The following is a 14558-nucleotide window of genomic DNA, read 5'->3' on the forward strand; positions in this document are numbered from 1 at the left end:
CGTAATGCAATAATTCGGCGGGACTTCCGACGCTGTTCTGCTGCCTTCACCGCAGTAAGACTCTGCTTGCTGTGGAGCACCCTTTAAAGGCAATAGTCGTCCATTATGTCCATATCGCGCGGACATGAAGCACAGCCGATGCCTGTCGTTGTCTACGCTGTGGACGGTACAACACGGGTTTAAACTGTATAACACGGAAAAAACGTATACGGTTGATAACGGTAAACGGTATAACACGGTATAGAATTTTTTTTAATGCTTTGATTACGCGTTTTTGTCTACAAAAACGTGGCTTAACGCGTCAACAGACACTGCTGCTCCACCCCTTCGTCATTCCGGAACCTCCGCGTTGATTAAAAGATTCGTGGCTTCCTTGTATGGCCATACCTGTTTGTACAAGGAATATTCTTCCATTCTTCCGCCGTACAAACGCCCTCCCTGCGGCTGCAACCTTGATGGTACGTCTCGTACAGCCCGCATGCATATTTCAGCGAACCACCGTACGCCCTGGACGTGGCGCTCGCAGAAACCCGATTCCCGCATGTCATAGAGAAAGAATAAACGTATTATTATTCTGCTATCCTTTTTCCTTGCTCACCGCCGTCCGACGCCCCATTTCGGCTCACTTTCCGAAGCTTCCTGGTTCTGTGGGCGCGCGTAACGTGTCATTGCGAAGACGACAGCCCGAACGGCTTGGCGCGGCCGCGTAAACGGTGATTGCGCGCGCTGTTTCTAGTCGTCTCGGGCGGTGTATCTTTCTTGCTGTCCCCATCACGCACTTTCATTGGCTGCTTTCGAGCAAACCCGCACTGGGGTTTCGAACGGGAGTTGGTGTTTACACGGCCGTGCAACGTTCCTCGTTCTCAATCTCTGGCAAACCACTCCTTTTTCGGAGCGTGTCCCACATCGCTTTTCAGTGGGTCGTTTACACACGCCTCTATAACCGCTGTGTAATCTATCGACAAGGTGTTTAGTGCCATTCGTCGAAGGTGAAAGGTTGTTTCAAAGCGGAGTCTTAAAAAGAATAACAACAATAAAAATGCGCTACTGCGAGTAAAAGGGTTAGGATGCGGAATGTTTTGGCGTCACTGGACTAGAACAAATCTCAGGGCGGTTCTGATTCTGTGACGTTTTCTTACGCGAAAAACTACCGCCTAGGTTGCGCACCGCTTGAGCGGTTGCTAATAGATAAAGCAGGGGAGTGGTCACAAGATATGGCTCCAAACACATGTGTTCCGTTCAAAACTAATACAGATGTGAAACGGGCACCTATACTTCCTTAAAGCTCCCGTATATATATATGATCCTGGTTGTACCTAAAAATTCTTACAGCTTGATCAAATTGAAGAAAAATGTGGGATATCTCGAAACAAGATTGCCCAACAAAATAACCAAGGAAAATGTCCCGATCGAAAGGGGAGGGGGGGGGGTAAAAATCGATAAGCGTGTTGAACCTTCGCCTTCATCCCCCCCCCCCCCCCCCCATACCCCTTATACGCGTGCTGAATCACCTTTATTTGAAGTTACATGATTGCAGAAATGTGTTACACAGACCGGCAAACCTGTTCTATGCCCACATAAATGATAAACTAACGAGCATAAATTCATATCACCGTCTTGTCCTGATCTTTATTTTCACTTACGACGTCGTTAAGTGTAGTCTTAGTGAGCTCTTATAAATTATTTGGTGTAATGAAAACGCGTGTTTCTTCTAAATTATCGGTGAAATTTTAGTATATCGCCTATAACACAGGTATGGAGTACAAAGTGTATCTATAAATATTTTTTATCCAACGAACAACTTCCACGATTAATTTTGTAACATGGCTATGTCGGCCACTTTTCTCGTGGCTATTAGTTTTAAGGTATTTCCTTCCTTAAACGACACGCGCGATGCAACACGGCGACGATTGCATGTACCTGCCGAACAGAGACATTTCACATTTCCCTCGCGGGAGGCGCAAACATTTTCAAAACAGAAGGGTAATTATAGGGGACCCCTGTGGGGCTTTCTAACGAAGCGGCTATTTCAGGAGGCCCCCATGGCAGTCCCCGTGCAGTTCCGCGTCCCCACTGCATACTCGGCGCCGCAGCCTCCCTAGTCCCCGCAGGGACAGATCAATCGATTGGGCGTGCACTTTCCTCATCATCGACAATAATGATGTCCAACGGCGGCCCGCTGCCTGACGGAAGCTGCGACCACCTCCGCGGCGCTCGCGACATCGTTCCGCATTCTCCGGTAATACGCTGGACACGCCGGTCTATGTTGACGCCGAGAATAGCGCTACGAAGTTTGCGCGGTGATAAACTCGACTGTATGCATACAGGAACAAAAACTTTACCAGTTCTTCCTAAATAAAATTTAGAGAAGCGCGAACGCTTTTTCTTTTGAACTGCGTCAAAAGTTAATCAAAACAGTCACTAAAAGTGCGTCAAACCTTCGCTGAAAGGGCGCTCAATCGATCGTCTAACCTTCGAAGACCCAAATCGCAGACGAATAACGAAAAAATGCAACGATTTTTCGCGCACTGAGTAAACGCATCTACGAAAGATCTAAATGTATACCGATACGTCGTTTATGAGACAAAGCTATACTTTTGTACCCCTTCATGATCGATGCGTGTACTGCCTTATACAGAACCGCTCCTTTTTCGCGATTTTCGAGTAACCGTTTTGACACAATGGAAGGCCGGGTTCACGCACGCGTCGTGTGCTTGAGATCTTATCAGAGCTTTCCGGTCGACCAACCAGTCTATGGGGAAATGTATTAGTTTTATGACACGACGCCATCAATCCCTCTAAGAAAGCTTTCGCTTTAATATTGTATATTGAAGAAGCCGCTATGCAGGCAATATCTGCCATGACTCTGATGCAAAGGAGTCGGAGTCCAGGGTGTCGGAACGAAATGTGTTTAGTACCTGTTTCTGTTTCGTTCCATAATTAACAGTTCCGTTTCGTGTCAGCTCCGGAGCGAAAAATATAAGAGTTCGTAACGGTTCATAATGGCTCATGTTTGCGGGCAAGAAAACTTGAGCTTTATGAATTAAAAAAAAGTAGCGGAAGCTCACAGTAACGCGTAAGATTTCAAGTTAGCGAAGCTGTACGCAACCTTCACGACCATCAGAACGCCAGTCAATAAACTACTGAAGCCGGAGAAATTGGTTTGGCGAATTTGTGGGGACTGCGTGTTACTTCTTGATAGCGCATTTGCACATTAACTCAGAGTTCCCTCCTAAGGTCCCCAGAAACTACATGCTGGTAGTCCTTAGTGTGGAAACCAGGATTGATTGAAATGTTGTCGTAGATAAAAAATCCCCGACCGCTATTTTTTTGGGCGCCACATTGGGGTGTAGTAAAGAATTGTTGTCTCAACACTTCAATCCTCCAAAAAACCAGCGTGCTCTGCGCGTACGGTCGATTCTGGAGTATTCTGCTTTCGTCTGGGACCCGAACACTTCGTCTGGGACCCGTACCTTCAGCACCCCCCCCCCCCCCCCCCCCCCGTATATGTTCGAATGAGAATTTTTATTCCCTTAATATGTGCTTTGTTGACATGGACCCCAACTATTTTATGCTGTGCATTTCTGCGTCGACCACACACGTGGCCTTCACTATACAGGAAAAAAAAGAAACATTTTTGATGATATGACACGTTTTCTCATCGATAACGCCTAATTGAAAACAATTTATCTACGCCAACTGTGAGCAGCCATAATAGCAATAGACACTTGTTTTCGCGAGCTGAGCGTGATTTCAACGCTGCCTCTTGGGAAGCCTGTGCAGTTTACTAGGCCATAGACCAGCTCATTCTGTGGACCAAGCCGGTTTTTCAAGGTCAACAGAAGGGAGGGAGTTCGCACAGGGCTGGACTCTGTAATCTTACACAAGCCCAATTTTCAAGGTTACCCAGTGTTGGGAAGATTTGCAGCTCTGGTGACCTCTATCGAAATTGTTACTGCCTCACAACGGGACCATGGTTAACACGGCAGCCGCACATAATGGCGGCATTCGAACTCAGCCACGTATTACGCAGACGTGCGTTTGATTCCACCCGAACGCACACCGTCTATTTTGGTCCCCCTATTACAGAATCGAGAAGAAAACTACGCACTACATTACAAAACACATGCTTGCAGGGTCATGTACATTGAATGGTAGCGAAAGTTAAACACATGTCTACTCCCCAAGCTAGGATAATCGCGGATGATAGAAAAATGGCACGCGTGTATGCATGGTGCCCGTATTGAACCTCGAATAGAAGCCACTTGCACGCCAAATGAGAACGTGGGCACGTGCAAGTGAAACAAAAAGACAATAGAAAGACCATATAAGAAGGAACATTCTTGGAACTGGTTCGTTCCGATGTCCGAGGGTTTCTCTGCCCGGCACAATTGAGGCCGCCGTACAACCAAGAAGGCGGGCAGCCGAAAAGTGGAATAGTGAGGACTTTCACTGAAGAAGGTTAACAATGACTGTGATTTCGTGCCGATCCCAGCGAGTGTTCGCTTACCGTTTTTTCTTGCTACTTCTCTGTTCTTTTCTGTGTGACCGAACTGCCAACGCGCATACGCTTCCCCCATTACGTATGCGCTTACCCGCTCGCGGTGATCTCATTTCGTCGGGCTGGTCAGGCCCGTGATTAATGCGGGTCTTTTGTTTTCGGTCAACGGGACATATGTGCGCTCTGCCGGTGGGGCGTGGACAGTTACTCAAGAGTTCAAAAATAAAAAAAGTAAAGAAGCGGAGCCACTACCGTGACGGAAGAGAAGTCAACCAGGCTGGGTTCAGGCAAGCCGGAACGCTGAATGAATGAATGAGCGCAGGTAGCTCATATATCCGTGAGAAAGTTGCGCCATCTCGGAATGTTCGATCGTCGTTGCTCTCCTTACTGCGGGGGCCACCCGGCAGGACACAACCGTTGTCTTCCACTGCTCCCGTTTCAATCACTGGGCTCACGATTAACCTACATCTGCTTCTTTCCGGCTTTTCTTCGCTGGACCAAGACAAGGCATTCCTGGAGATCGCAGCTACAGAGGCGTTTCGTGTGTGAGAGGGTCGATGATGAAGCGCCTCCTAGATGATGAAGCCTGGAAAGTCTGACGTGAAACAACAACGGAACCATTGTACCTTTCTGTTCGGGATCGATAGGACCAAAAAAAAAGGAATTCAGTAAAAGAGTATAAGCTGGTAATGCCGTTACGAAAGTGGAAATGAGGTGGAAAGGAGGGGGGGGGGGGTGAACTCGTCGGCTTTCTCAGCTTGGAAATGCTTACCAAGCATGCACATGGTCGCCCCTCCGCGTGTTCGCGCTCCCGCCTCCTTGGTCCCTGAGCAAATAACTGAGGGCTGTGCCGGCGGCATGTTCTTGGGCAACGGCCGTTAGGGCGTCGTTGTGTGGACCACATGCGTGCAACGGTTATGTGCATGTGTGTGTTTATATGCGGTGCCGAAAGGTAGGCTGCGATCGAAGTGCCTTGTTCTCGTGGCACCATTGCAAGCACACGTCTGCTGCGTGTATGCGGACGTTCCCGTGCATATGCATGTCCGTAAGGCGGGTGCGGCCGCACATTGGGAACCGAGGTACGGGTGCTGTCGTTAATGTTCCTATTCAGTACACGCACGGCACGCGCAACTATGGATTCACTAAGGCAAGGCGGTCCCGCTGGGTTTCATATTTGCAGCGGACGGCCGTAATGGTGCGCGTTAGGCAGTGAAATCGTAAAAATTGGTATAGGCTCCGCTAGATTTCGTAGAATGACACATATACGGGGTACTCACATGAAGACCACACATACATTGGTCTTCTAAACAGGCTGCAATAGGGTCGTCGTCACAAAGGAGATGTTTCGCTGCTGAGACTCAATTGAGGGTGAGGGTTTGATTCCCAGCCTCTCCTGACTTATGCAGCGGTGCTGCGATGGGAACTATGAACAAAGGTGCCTCCAACAATCTACGAAAGGTTGAGCTATAGTTTATTCACGACGGCATAGAATAAAGAACAACACGTGTGAATGAATATGTTGATGTGTTGTTGCCCTTTCACCCTACCTAAGGCCAATTTGTACCTGTTCGCACTTCGTAAATAGAGCAGTTCACAGTTTGCCTCACCTTACGTTAAATCTGTTTTGTTTTAATCGCCATTTGTTATCATGCAGCGCAGTCAAACATGAATAAGTACAAACTAGGACCCGTCTCAGCATTGCTGAACTTCCCCGGAAATCTTTAAGTTGAGATTCCAATACTTACGGCGGGCCAGCACGATAATCGCTGTTACAGTTGTAGACTAATCATATCGGCTAAGCTGTTGGCCCAGTGAGAGAGAGAGAGAGAGAGAGAGAGAGGGAGAGAGAGAGAGAGAGAGAGAGAGAGAGAGAGAGAGAGAGAGAGAGAGAGAGAGAGAGAGAGAGAAAATACATTTATTGAGCGTCTAAATTGGGAGTGGTTCCTTATTCACTGGAGCCCATATGATGTCATGGCCGCCTGCGCCCGGTCGACCAGCGCTAGCTGGGTCGCGAGGGAGGAGCTGGACATCAAAATCTCCCATTGCTCTCTAAAAGAGGGGGTGGGGGGATGGGGGAGGGGTGGATTTTCTGAGCTGAAGTCGCACTCCCCAATTATGTGGCGGAGTGATCCTGGTTTTTTACAAAATTTGCATTCGGCCGAGTATTGCTCCGGGAACATGAGGTGTAGACTTGTTGGGTGGTGGAAGGATCCAGATTGAATGAGGCGAAAGACTGTCTGCTGCTCCTTAGTGAAAGAAGCATCCGTTATGTCACGTTCTACAATGCCGCTTGCAGCTCCCTTGCGTACACAGTGTATACCTCGGCGATTTCCGCGACCGGGAAACCGGGGCAGCAAGAGTGATGGGAATGATCCATTATCGTACGCGCTGCGCCATGCGGGCGTAGTCTTGCGCCGTCCGCCGAGCTCACGTGCGCACGCATACAAGAACGTGCGGAACTATGCACTGCCGCGGACGGATTATGGTTCCTGAAATTGGGTCGCCTCGCCTTCTTTGCCGTCCACAGCCACACCGCAACTCTTCCATGCGCGGTCACACTTGCGATTATCGCCTTGTCATTAAGACGCTTCTCTATAATCCCAGCAGCGAGTATACCGTAGCTTCAAAAGAACGAAGGCGAAAAAACACTTCGACAGGTTAAGCGCCCTAACGCGTGAATACAAAGTTATGGCAAAAAACGCGAAGGCGGGCTACTTAAATAGGCTAAACGAAGAAATGAAAACAAATCCCAAAATGTTTTGGCGGTACTTAAAACGTTGCGGGTCGGATGCTACCGGTATTAACGAAATCCAATATAATAATCAAGTGTTCTCGGAAGATATAGACAAGGCGAACTGCCTTAATGAATATTTTCGTTCTGTATTTTCGCCAAAGACTGATGAATACTGTGATATCCCATGTGCATATCCCGTACCCTTAATGCAGCCTATTGAGCTTAGCGTGAACGGCATTCAAGCCTTTCTAAGTAATCTCGATGAAACAAAAGCGAATGGTCCTGACGGCATTCCTCTGCGTGTTTACAAACATTGTGCTTCTCCTGTTTCCATGTATCTTTACTTAATTTACTCGAAGTCTTTATCTACTGGTGTCTTACCAGATGACTGGAAGATGGCACACGTTGTACCGATCCACAAAGGTGGACCCAAAAAGGAAGCTGTCAACTATAGACCAATTTCATTAACATCAATTGCCTGCAAAGTACTTGAGCACATCTTGTACAAGGAAATAATGCGACATATAACACAGCAAAAATTGTTAATAGAAAATCAGCACGGATTCCGTAAAGGGCTATCTTGTACCACGCAGCTCGTTGAATTTTATCACGATTTATCATCTAGTATTGACGAAAGTGGGCAGATTGACTGTATTTTTCTCGATTTCCAAAAAGCTTTTGATTCGGTTTCGCATGCTGTCCTTTTGCAAAAACTTAAGTCATTTAATTTAGACCTAAATGTGATAAGCTGGATAGAAAATTATTTAAATCATCGTCGCCAATGTGTTGTTTTGAATGGAAAAGCATCCAGTTATGTTGACGTGACATCAGGTGTGCCACAGGGCTCTGTTTTAGGTCCTTTGTTGTTTTTAATTTATATCAATGATATTTCGGTTGGTATCTCATCGTCTATCCGGCTTTTTGCCGATGATTGTATAGTCTACCGGAAAATTAAGAGTGAGCAGGATGCCTTCCAACTTCAAAACGATTTGGTGCGTATTCATGACTGGTGTACAACGTGGAAAATGTCTTTGAATTTTAATAAGTGCGTTAATCTTTGTTTTTCAAAGAAGAAAAAGAAGATCGAATATAGATACTGTATAAATGGTGTGCCAGTTACCACGAAGACAACTTACAAATACCTGGGTGTTTTCTTTTCTTCTGACTGTTCATGGAATGTACATGTGGATTATGTTGTCGCGAAAGCTGCGAGAGTGTTAAATTTTATTCAGCGTAACTTAAGATGTTCGCATCAGCGACTTAAAGAATGTGCGTATTTGACGTGTGTACGACCAGTCTTAGAGTACGCCTGCGCTGTCTGGGACCCGGCGCAGGTATCTCTCAGTGATAAGATAGAAAAAATACAGAACAGGGCGGCAAGGTTCGTCCTGGGACGGTATCAATGGCGGGAAAGCTGTACCGCTATGAAACAAGAATTGAATTGGGAGCTGCTTTCATCACGTAGAAGAAAATTGCGATTAAAACTTTTATATTTAATATTTAATAATAAAACTGGAATCAACAAGGACATGTATTTACAGACGCCATATTATTTGTCAAATCGAATTGATCATTCCTTTAAACTGAGGGAATACCGTCCCAGGACTGCAATTTTTGCAAATTCATTTTTTGTCAAAACGATACATGAGTGGAATGGGCTCTCAAATGTACAAGTGTCTGCTGTGAATGAAAACTTGTTTTTTTCGAACCTGTAACCCCCCTGCTATAACGCCTTCGGGCGCTGCAGGTATATGTTGAATAAAGAATAAAGAATAAAGACTTATAAGGCCTCTGCTGTATACAATCCGCCTGTGCGTTCATAAAGCTGCGGGCCATGTTCGCGTCAGCGAGACTCCAGAACGTTGTCCAGTTCGCGATTATGTATTGCCACGCTTTCCAAAGCGTCCTCGGTCGATCTATCGTATAGTCAAAGGCTTCCAGCAATTCACAATGCCCCCGTCAACGCCAGGGATTGCCGCGTTGTACTTCCGACACCCTCAGTTTTGCGATGCAAAGCGGCTGATGGCGCGATTAAAACCAACCTGCGATACTCTATAGACTTGCGGCTTATCTGCTGCGAACAGCTCCAGTTTTTATAACTGGAGAAATTGCACGTTGCGACGTCCCGGATCATTCGAGGACGCCCGCGGGCTGTGCGACATCATCTTGAAGAGAAGCGACGTCCGTTCGCGCGCAACGTGTTATTTTCTCGCAGGCACAAAGTATAGACCGTTGGGTCGCGTTTGCAGCCTAATTGCCGCTATCATTGATAAGAAAGGACATGAAATTGTCGTCCATTTTGTTCCTGCAGACTCCGGTGGGACGCAAATGGGCGCGAAAAGCGGGGTATGACTGATCTCGGATAACGAGATGGCCGCGATGCGAACAGTAGACCTGCTTCATGGCGCGACGTAACAATACTGTGGCAGTGCTGGCGTCGTTGGTCAGTGTATTTAAAAACACATTAAAAAAAACTCCCCCCACCTCCCCGAAGGGGATCGTGCGGAAATGCGAATGCATTGGGTGCACCGATGAGTGCGCTGCGGCAAGCAGTAACGGAGAGAGGCGTGCGCTCCACTGCATTTATATACATTTTCCGAGCGCAGCGAGCGGAGAGAGGGTACGCGGAAAGGAGAGAGAGACCCGCGCAACACGCCCGCCCCGCGCGCGATCTCTCTCTCCCGCCGAGCTCCGTGATGCGAGCGCCCTCACACGCCCTAGCGCGCTCCTCCTCTCCACTCACTCTCTGCTACTTCGCCCGAGCTCCGCGATGTGAGCGCCCTCACACGCCCGAGCGCGCTCCTCCTCTCCCCTTGCCCTCCGCTACTCCCGCCCGAGCTACCAGCTGCTCCGGTTGCTAGGCGCGCCACAGCTGTTGCTAGGGGCGAGGAGGAGCGCGGAGAGATAACACCTGTGGGCGCACGCCGACGGAGCAGGACAACCCCCGACTAAGAAATGCATTCGCATTTACGACGATGACGACGACGAAGGCAGAACTACGAGGCGCGCGCTCACGTGCGCTCGCGCTGGAGGAATGCAGGCGCACGCCGGCCGACGGAGCAAGACAACCCCCGGCTAATAAATGCATTCGCATTTAAAACAAAACGGAGGTGCAATCACAAAAAAAAATAAAACAAGAAAACGAAATGAATCAAGCTCCTGTCCATGCTGTGAAGGTGGTTGGATAGCGAATCTGTCACCTGGGACGATTGCCCAATGCGCTTCACCATCTTATCGACCAAAGACAAGAAAATACAGTTTACCCCAAACTTGCATCGTGGTGCCGACTGTCTTCTTTTTACTGTTCCTCGTATACTTTACGTCGCTCTTCAGGAGTCCTCACTACGGCGAGTTTAATTTGTACATGCGTACGACGCACGTTCGGGTCTGAGTCCTCATAGGCTATATTCAGCGCACCCGAACGCACACGGAACGTTCCGCGATCAAGGACTTAGATTCAACGGATGACGACTCCCGGCACACTGTTCGACTGAACAGTGGGACCGACGCTGTGGCATTAATTGTTCAAGGCTATATATGGACGTTTCTTTGCATGCGCATTGCACAGCGCAGGCCCCAATCCCTATTCAGATCGCATGCGTCGACTTCAATCGTCGCGGTTTTTGGACCTTCAGGGGAACATTGGTGTGCCCTCTTGTGCGTACCATGTCCAGTTTGACTAGGGTGGGTGTAGAGGCAAACGGCCGACACAAGAAATAAAGAAAAGGGAGGACAGAGTGTCAGGCCTTTACTGGATTCCATGCCTTCCTATAGACCGGCTCTCCTGCTAGATGAGTTTCCTCTCTTTCCATGTATGCTGTTTGATTTTAACATTCCCCCTTTTTCCATTACCTTTCCACTTCCTTTTCTTCTCATTCTTCTACGCCTTCTTTCGTAAGCTCCATGGCAAAAAAAAAAATAGTGGAAAGAAAAGAGTTTGTTGCGGGCGAGGACTTCATTTTCAAGTACTTCAGGACACGCGTGCAACCTATAGCTTAGTTTACGAGGGCGGACTTCGCTGAGAACAACAGACGCGTCGAATCGAAGTTCGCGTCACTATTGCGAAAGTAGCTTATAGAAACAGAAGCTTCCGGCTTCGCAAATTTCATTCTCGTCGGGAGGAGCAGAAGGGGCCCATATCTCCGCCATCATTTCGGCCGGTAAACCGCATCTCATGGTTTAGTGCGCTGTTGCAAAGCCGTCGTCGGCTAAGGAGTGCGAGACCGTTAGTTCTCTTCCTGTCGAAGGACGCCCGATCTTCCGCGATAGAGCCCCGCTCCTGGGAAAGTGCCGCCCTACGAAGAGAAACTCGGACAAACAATAGATACACGCGACGTGTAAGTAAGAAGCACATAAACAAAACTTCTCGCTGAACGCGCGTCCACAAGAATCCGCCCATGAAAGAGCGCGTGGGGAGAATGAATGTGCGCATAAATGCGTCAAGTAATGTGCGCGTATACGCACTCTTTCTCTTTCTCCATCCGCCGCCGCCGCCCAGTCGGCGTCGGTATGAACACCTAAGGAGAAGTTTACTTTCCCAGCGAGAGGTCGTGGCCCTTCTTCCGTTCCGCTGTGCGTGAATCTATCGACGATAGAGCGAGGCCGCATTCACAATGCAAATCACGCTGCCGCGATGAGAGAAAGCGCGTCGCTCGCCGCCTGTTATATAGGTAACCAACGTTCACGACGAGCGACTTCACGAATCCCACGTCCGGCGGCGCCCGCAGAGAAGTTCCGAGCTGGCCATCGCAGTAGTAACGTTCGTAGTTCTTTCTCTACCGGAGAGGGTTGTTGCGCTCTCGTCGCCGACGTCGGTTCCTACTAATTGTCGCACGCCATGCGAAAGAAGGCTTTGATGCCTTGTCTGCTCCGGTTTCTTCTCTGTCTTAGCTATGAGGTGTACTAAGTTCCATGCCCGTATGATTGTTAACCAAAGTCATAGGAAAAAGCCGCTTTTGTGCACCCTCTGTTCCATCAATGGCGTCAACTTTAAGCCTTTCTTGTCCACTGTGGTGTGAGGCGTTCGCTGGATCAAAGCCTCGCCGGCAAGACGCGTCGTCATCGCCTTACGTTACTCGCAGGCAAGACGCACGATGATGGGCGGGTGAGCTCAATCTAGTATGTTCTTGCAGGCACTGTGCCTGAGGTTGTGCTTGAAAAGACTCGTCCTGTACTTTTTCACTGTAGTTATTCTTTGTTTTGTTTTTCACTTTTTAAAAACGGCGATGAAAGCGAGCGCGCACCTTAGGGTGTGTACACTCAGGAAAAAAAGAACATGAGAAGCGGGAAGTGACGGGGCCTGACGGGTTGCCTTGTATCCGTAACACGATCGGAAGACGTCGTTCCGTTCGTGAAGAGGCGCCTTCCATTGAACCTGTTAGGTCCGGGTATGTTGGCACGTTTGAATGTGCTCCAGTGGGCATGCGTATAGGTGCACTTTCAGCATTCGTGTATGCATGAGTATTTAAATATAAATATATATTGGAGTGTATATGTATCTGTGTGCGTGAGAGAGCCAGAGAGAAAGGGAGAGGGAGAGAAAGAGAGAGACGTGTACGCGCATGCGTGTTGATGAATGCGCGCACAGATTTCAGACTCAAGTCGCTGTGCGTTACCGATTGTGCGAGATGCTACAGTTGCACGTTATTTTCCCATCCGTAACGACTCTTTTTATCATCTGTTGTGATAATTACACTTCAATGCGTTGTTTCTACATACCGTGTTTGTTTTCTCTTTCTTTGCAGGTGAGTTTCATGGTCCCACCGACTCGCGCGCTCCATTTCGCAGTGAAACGGGGATCAAGGTAATATTCACTGGACACTATTACTTTTCTTTCATTCCATTCTCTGTTGCATTCACCTACATGGATGGCTCCTTAAATGTAAGCGCTGAAATGCTAACCCGGAGGCATGGTTTTCGAGATTTTAGTTTACAGACAACTAATAAATATAAGTGCACGATTTTTTTGTAGCGACGAAGCACGAGCACCGAACTTTTCAAATGACCATTCTATCATCTTATACGTCATCTATACGCCATTATTTGATCTCCACCAATCACAATGTTTGAACTTGGAAATTCGGGCTAACATCTTTCCGTATGCACGTAATTTTTTTTCGCCCATACACGTCCAGAACCATGACAGTGACTGTAGTAAAATAAATTTTCGCCTTCCCTCGAAGAAGAGGCTGCACACATCAAAAGGGACGGCATCAAAAATAACCTTCACACCGCGCGCTTCGCGAGCTTTGGTTTCCCTCATTTGCAGCGCGGCCACTTTCCGCAGTAAGTTTTTTTTCTCGTTCTTTACAGACTTAGTACTAGTACGTAAGCAGCACGCGTTTTGTTTTTGGCCGTGGGTTACGCAGCCAGGGAACGTAGTAGATGCGAAGAGCATGGAACTTAGTGAAGACGGAGGGGTGAACAGTTAAAACACCCAACTTGTCCTTCTGGATGAAGATCGAGTCACAGTGCATGGAGAATATAACCATACCTAACCCCCGAAAACAGAAACAAATCTTTGGATGATATTCTGGCTTGGAAATGCTTTGAACGTTTTCCGTCAGGCATATTGCCGCTTCCTCATATTTACAGAAACCTGAAGGATCTGAAGCAATATGTATTATCACTGTCTTTGATGTCTGACTTAGGGCGTTGCATTTCTTCTTGGGTTACTTTGGCTCGTTTATTTTACTATCTCTTATAGTATTTGATAGTCTTTTGAACACCAATATGCGAGGGAAAGATAGAAATTCACTCAACAAACATATTTTCACTCGTCACAACTTTTCATTTTCTCGCGCTTGGTAGAGACCGGTAAATTGACGACACACGCTTTAAACATGACCCGCCCTCGTGTTTTTAATAAGTCAATTCCTAGTTAAAATCACCTGTCTCTAACTGCAAGAAAATCCAAAATAGTATTGAAATTGATAACTAACCAAAAGTCCCAGAATTGCGTGTTAGCCATCTTGCCCCTGAACGCGTAATTAGGAAACACGCAGCCTCGCCGCCGGCTTTCCGGCTATGCATGCGTTGTGCTGCTGAGTCGAAGGACGTGGGTTCGATACCGGTCGCGGTGGTAGTTTTTCTGATGGAAGCGAAATTAAAGCGAAAATGCCCGTGTGTCATGATTTCGGTTAAAGATCCTCGAATTCGTCTAAAATAATGCGCGTCCGGTGCGCCTCATTGTCCACGTGCAGTTTGGAAGCGCAAAACCCCCAAAATACAAAAAAGTAAAACGAAGAGAACCTTTGTTCGTGCAGCTCGGTCATCTCTTGTTCAATACAAGCAGGAATCAGCAGAAAAATAAAAACCTGATCG

At 47.7% G+C, this 14558-nt stretch overlaps 1 protein-coding gene across 2 annotated transcripts in view; it reads left to right on the forward strand.

The window, feature by feature from the left end:
* Positions 1-14558, forward strand: part of Cad96cb (protocadherin Fat 4-like Cad96Ca) — a 381477-nt gene that overhangs the window by 31003 nt on the left and 335916 nt on the right. The window contains exon 2 of one of the 2 annotated variants that reach the window (XM_077698390.1): positions 12980-13038. The exons of the other annotated variant lie outside the window; for it this stretch is intronic. The gene's annotated coding sequence lies outside the window, so the exon portion shown is untranslated. The remainder of the gene's footprint in view (positions 1-12979; positions 13039-14558) is intronic. 2 annotated transcript variants of the gene reach the window in all.

The sequence above is a fragment of the Haemaphysalis longicornis genome, unplaced genomic scaffold (assembly GCF_048455015.1).
Source record: "Haemaphysalis longicornis isolate Haplotype H1 unplaced genomic scaffold, Haemaphysalis longicornis Haplotype H1 scaffold_2, whole genome shotgun sequence".
NCBI lineage: Eukaryota > Metazoa > Arthropoda > Arachnida > Ixodida > Ixodidae > Haemaphysalis > Haemaphysalis longicornis.